Source organism: Malus domestica, chromosome 02, assembly GCF_042453785.1.
Source record: "Malus domestica chromosome 02, GDT2T_hap1".
In the NCBI taxonomy this organism is placed as follows: domain Eukaryota; kingdom Viridiplantae; phylum Streptophyta; class Magnoliopsida; order Rosales; family Rosaceae; genus Malus; species Malus domestica.
In genome coordinates this window covers 18,204,483-18,211,000 of record NC_091662.1, presented here as the reverse complement: position 1 = coordinate 18,211,000, position 6,518 = coordinate 18,204,483, and the positions used below count along the sequence as shown (strand labels likewise).

The window sequence follows — 6,518 nt, the reverse complement described above, 5'->3', positions numbered from 1 at the left end:
TCGCCTCTCGGATATTTGGGATTATTTTATGCTCCACACAAACTTTCCATATTTAGAAAAAAATTACACCTTTGAGGAGTGCAAAATAAGATTTTTAGAATGTCAGTAAAAGTTCCCAAAAAACAATTAAGAAAAATGAATAATTTTTTACAATTGTGAGTGAAATTTTGATGATAATCTCCCCACGCCTCCTCAAGAGTAAAAAACTTGATATTTTTTAGGGTTTGCACTCGACACACAAACTTGATAGTTTAAAGTTGCATGGAAAATGTCAGTTGGTACTATAGTCTAGTGGTATTCATTTTCACTTGTAAGTGAGAGGTCTTATGTTCGATTCTCGCTAAAAGCAAATTTGAACCACATTATTGTTAACTCAGTGTGATGCTAAGCCCCTCCCCCTTTCTCTTAGTGTGGATAATATCGTTTGTTTAAAAAAAAAAAAAAGTTGCATGAAAAATGCATGAATCGTTGGGGCAATATAGTGTGACTAATTATGGGAATAACATAATTAAATGGGTGAATGGAACAAGAAAAGCACACTTTCTGTCTTACCAGAAAACGGACCAAAGGGTAAGTTGAAAAGGGCGTTTCACTGGCCAAATTTAGCCGCATGGCCCAAAACAAATGCTTCTTCGTCTTCCCATCTGGTTCTTCTGGCCCCAATCTATATAACCCCAGATCTCCTCTCTCTTCTCCCATAGTCTCTCTCTCTCTCTCTCTGTGTGTGTGTGTGTGTGTGTGTAAAGGAGAAATAGTCTCTCTCTCTCTCTGTAAAGGAGAAAGAAGCTACAGGGAAGAAGCAAGAAGAAGAAAATAAGGGAAGAAAAAAGAAGGAATAAGTGGCGGGGTCCAGCTTCGGGCAAGCAAAGTCATTAGTAATGGCGCAGGACATAGAAGACAAGAAGCACTACTTGTTTCTCCACCACCCATTGCCCAATATTTCAGGTGCATTGACCAAAATGCCCTTCAAAACTAAGGGGAGGTACCCTACATATGAAGTCATTCCATTGATCCATTGGGGCATGATGAGAGGTCACTTTCAAACAAATCCCAAGGATGATTAAGTGGTAGATCAACGAATGTAACTGATCTCTTATAGGTTTTGTGTAGAGAGAGTACCAACTCAACCAACACCATTCCTTGCGAGAAATTTTAGAGGCAGACAGGATGGAGCCAGGCAATTCTAATTATAGTTTTCTCATGTATTTTTATTTGGTAAATTCCAAAGTAATTCTACATTATTATTGTTCAAGATTTATATACACATATACCAACTACCCTTCAATTCTTTCTGTGTGTGATTCTTCTAAGGTGAAGAAGGAATAAGATGTTTAAAGCCTAATGGGTTCGTTGGTCGGTCATCCTCTTCATGGGTGAAAAGTTCATGGGAAGTATAAACAATTTATAATTAAGGGATCTGATTTAGTTCTGTATCTAATCTGAGTTTTTAATTTTCACTTTATCTCGTAATGATGATCGATGATGCTGCTGCTGCTTCTTTGTTGCATTTTCTTTCAGATATTCCCTTGGATTTCATCTGTTTAAATATGTGTAATTCTACTGGATTTATGTAATGAACACGAGGCTCCTATTGGCTACCAACAAACTAAGTCACGATTTTCTTATCATCCAAGTCATTATTGTGCGTTGATTAATTGTAATTAGATGATTGCTTGATCAGTTTGTTAATTGTTAGATGACATTGTGTTCGTATTTCGTACGTATTTATGATCTATCTGATTGCAAGGATCAATATTCCAGACTACAAAATTTCCAGAAAGTTTTCTTGAATCCCTCTACCTCCCTTACTATATAGTTCCGACTTGAATGTTTAGAGAATTTTTTTTTAAGGGCACCAACTTATTTCAGCGTCTAGTACGTACGTATAGATCTTTCGTCATTGTTATTGTCAATATTTATGTAAGTTTAAGATGAATCAAATATCAAGAAAATTATACATAGTCGATGCTGTAGATTGGTACTTATGTACCAGTGAGTGAATCACAGTCCAAATGTATTGACGAACAAACATATGGAATGTTAGGTACAAATTTACATTTAGACTCATGAGCCTTGGCACTGCAAATCTGCAACATGTCTGCGCAGGAACGGTTTAGCTTTTTGAAACTGAAGTTAACCGCACCGACACTTTTGGATTGGAATTTCTGTGGAATGGATATTGTGCAGGTGAAAAATACATAATTCATGTTTCTTTTAATTACTGGCTTCTCACGTGCTTGATAATAGATTATATATTTTTTATGGGAGAATTTCATTTGATGATATACATATATACTTCAGCTTTTTATATACGTATAGGTTGCTTCCCAGCTCCTTCGTTTGTTCAGATATTTCTGCTGTATACATATCTGTTAGTCTTTATTTTAGGGTTCTTGAATCCTTCATGTATTTTGAATTTTTTTTAGGGTTCTTGAATCTTTCAAGTATTTTGAATTTTTTAGAATGGAAATCGGCCTTCAATTATAGAGACTTTGTTATTTATTTTGAGGACTATATATATATATATATATATTCACACACACACACACATATATATATATATAATATTCACATGCTTGTTCTATTATAGCCGTGTGTTATAGGGCAGTGCGTATATGTTTTTTTGTCTGGCATCTTTCTGTCATGTTGTATACATAAGTCTGTCTATTCCAGGAAATCCAGGGTCAAGAAATGCGGCAATTTCCAATCATAATTTGCGTAAGGTGATATGAATGAACTATTTGCATGTATGAGCATAAAACTCGTCCTATCCTTTTGTGTTTTTTCTATTTCTCATGAATCAATCTATATAGGTCTGTATGAACATCAACAAGGACATAACCATATTCCTAACCATTTTATGTGCAGCTGACATGTCATTGCCATAGAATTTAGAAGGATAATGTTAAGGAGACGAAATTTTGTAAAACAAATGATGTGGCTGTTGATAATTGAATTATTATTGAAGTGTTGATTAACGTGCTTATTTCGTATTAACGACACATCATTTGATTTGCAAATTTGGTATAAAATTTTGATCTACCTAGCATTACTCTTTAATGAATGAATAATTCTATTTTATGTCAAAATTTATTCCTTTCATAATTAAAATTGTTTATTCCTAGAATAACTTGAAACACAAATGTGTTTTTTTTTTTCGGAACAAATGATATTATCTACACTAAGGAGGAGGGGGTGGACTTAGTCTCATAATGGAGTAGCAATAATGTGGTTCAAATTCGTTTTTGGTGAAAATCGAATCTAAGATCTCTTACTTATAAGTGAAGAGGAATACCACTAAACCATTGTACTAGATGATTACACACAAATGTGTTTTTAGATTAAACAAATGAATACATCAAATAATGGCTCTAGGGTTTCTAGGAGAGTCTCCCCCGTCTTGGGGCAGCGGCGTCCTTTATGGGGTAAATCGAATGATTTTCATCCTTGTTTAGGATGAGTGATTAAGGAAGATTATTGGTGGTGGCGGCGTAGAGTTGGCCATGGTGTTAAGTTTAGATTAACTAGTAGAGATAGAGCTAATTGGGCTAGTTTGTCTAAATGATTATTGGGCTCGGGTTTCCATTTGATTTGCTCAGCCATTGGGGCTGGGTAATTCGTAGATTTTGTGTAGAAGGGAGGGTTTGTGATCCTCAGAAGATGATTCGTCTGTTGTCATGGTTTGGCATGCTTACCCTGAAACCAGTGTTGTTTGGGTTTAGGTGTTTGAGATCTAAATATTAAGGCTATTTAGGGTTTTATAGGTTAAGTTGTTTCCGGTGCGTGGGGATTAACCAAGTTTAGTGGTGTGACACTTGGGTTGCCTGCCTTGATTAACATTTTATTTTGTTACAATTTTATTTTCGGTTTTTTATTTGATATTTTAATTTGCCTGCACATTTCTGTTTGGTGGTTAATTTCAATAATTATAAGAGATAGGTATATGTTCGTTTTTGGAGTAATATCATCATTAGTTCTAGTTTGTTGAGTCCTAGAATCAATAGTTGGCACTGTTCCTTCATGATAATCCTAGCTAGGGGTTTCAAGTGTTTTCAAGGAAGCTTGCATGCGGAGGCTTCTCCTTGGATACCTTCAAATCTCAGCCATTCAAGTTGGTGGTGCCGTCTGTTGGTTCACTCACTTCTGTCTTCTAGCCTTTTACCCTTTTGTCCTTCTATTCTTTTCCAATGGCCAACTCTCAATTTGCTGCTTTGAGTTCAAACCTAACCAGGAAAACCAAATTCTGTTCTAACCAATGTATCCCTCGTTGGGCTAACCCTTTTCCGGTTCCTCAACCTGCTGGGGAGGATCATGTAGTGGTGGATAAGGCATTTGGTACCTTGGAGCAAGGGGTTACAAGAGTTAGTACCAATCTGTGTTCTACTCTTAATGTTGAGCACGTGCAAGCTAGAGTTCTGATGGGAAATATGTTTGGGCAGCCTTTGGAGGCAAGGTTAATCAAGTGGAAGCTAGGGCTACTTTGGAAAAATGATGTTAAGCACACTTTCTACCTTGACCATTATGGTAGGAAGTGGTTGGCTTTAGAATTCACTGGAGTGTGTTCTAACAACCGCCCATGGTATGTCCGTTGACAAATTTTCTACTTGGAGAGGTGGACGCCTAACTTCAGTTATTTGGACACCATCTATAAGCTTGTTGTATGGGCGAGGCCGCCTAGGCTTCCTGTTAGGTATAAGGAGGAAAATATTATCAAGGTGATCGCTCAACCTTTGAGTGATATCATTAAGGTTGATGAGATCCCGCTGGTTCTGAACGGTGTTTTTGTTAAGGGTGTTGGTTGAAGTGGGTTTGCATTTTCCTCTGAAAAAGGTCCTCATTATCCATAACGATGATGATCACCCAATTCTAGTAAGTTATAAAAAGCTTTTCGAGGTGTGTTTTTATTGTGGTAGAAGAAGGTTTGATGGACATGAGTGTGCAGAAGGTGAAGTGGATAATAGTTGTTTTCTTATTGAGATGGTGTTTGAGATGAGCGTCTCATCTATCCTGGGGATACTAGGGTAGATGAAGAAAGTGAAGTGGAAAATAGTTGTTTTCTTATTGAGATAGTGTTTGAGATGAGCGTCTCATCTATCCTGGGGATACTAGGGTAGATGAAGATGTGAAGGGAGCCTTGCAAAATGATGTGATGTAGTGTTTTCCTTTTCATGATGATGAAGCGGTGGACAGTGAAGAGATTTGACAGAAATTTGGGTGGGATCACCATGAGGAAGATGGGTGGACTACGGCAGCCCCAAAGTGGAAGAAGAAAGTAGAGAAGCGTCAACTGAGTGAGAAGATGGGGGAGGGCAGGTCTCAGAGGGATTTGGGCAAAGAGGGGAAAGTTGCAAAGTACAAGTGGACACTTAGGGCTGACCTAGTGCAAGACTGGAGAAGGTCTCCGAGGCATGAGGATGCAATGAATGAGGTAAAGGTTAAGTGGATTTGTGTCTTACATGCTAAGTTTACTATTTTAAAAATAAATTATATGTGTGTGATTTGTTTGTGGTGTGATAAGTATAGTTGCTAGAATAGGAAAATAATTAGGTTCAAAATTATTATTGTTGTTGGTGCTTATGTTTGCAATATGAACCTTTTTTTTTATTCATAGTGACGCCATTGTTATGGGTTGGTATATATGCTGAGGTAATTTGCTTGTTCAAGACATTGTTTATGTGAGGTAAGTAGGATAGCTGATGATAAGGGTCCAACTGTTAGGGATGTTGTGGATGCTGTCGTGGCTGAAGAAGGAAATTTGCTGCCGCCACCACCACCTAGGCCTAGAGTTGGAGTGATGAGTCCGAAGAAGGGGATCCGTGAGGAGTTTGTGAACCAGGAGTTAATCCTAGCTGGATAAATACTTTTAAGGATGCAAAGCTTCCTAGTTACCCTATTTTTGGTTCAGATCATAGTCTCATTTTCCTTTCAAGTAATGAAGTTTCGAAGAATAAAAGATATGGACAATTTCAATTTGAAGCAGTGTGGCTTCATCACCCTGATTTTAAAACGTTTGTTAATATAATTCTTGGAAGTGGTGACGATGGGATATTACCTAGAGATTAGTTTAGATCCTGTGCGGGAACTTTCAAGTACTTAGTCGGTAATTGGAATAAAAACGCTTATGGCAACGTTAGCGACAAAAAAGATCTTCTGAAAATTAGTGACATTTAGGAAAAGAATATGAATAATTCGAATGCATTATTTAGATTTGAAATTACACCTCAAAAATGAGTTGCAACAAGTGCTAAAGCAAGAAGAGATTATGTGGCTCAGATGGCGAAAGTGAATTGGCTTAAGCTTAGAGATCAAAACACAAGGTACTTCCAAACGAAAGCCACAGTAAGGAAAAAAGGGAATGAAATTTTCAAAATTTAAACTGATCGTGGTCCTCTGGTGGTTTACTGGGGGAGGGTTGGAGCAAGTTTTTGTGCAAGATTTTAAAAGGCGTTTTTCCTATGATAGTCCACCGTCTCTGGCAAATCTTAGGACCATGACTTGAGTTATTCACCATTGCGTCA

General features: G+C 37.3%; 1 long non-coding RNA gene across 1 annotated transcript; it reads left to right on the top strand.

Moving 5' to 3' along the window:
- Positions 1-1,081: 1,081 nt before the first annotated feature.
- LOC114821035 (uncharacterized) lies at positions 1,082-1,637 on the top strand. Its single transcript, XR_011577699.1, has 2 exons — positions 1,082-1,215; positions 1,312-1,637. It is a non-coding gene; the product is annotated as an uncharacterized lncRNA (long non-coding RNA).
- The last annotated feature ends 4,881 nt before the right edge of the window (positions 1,638-6,518 follow it).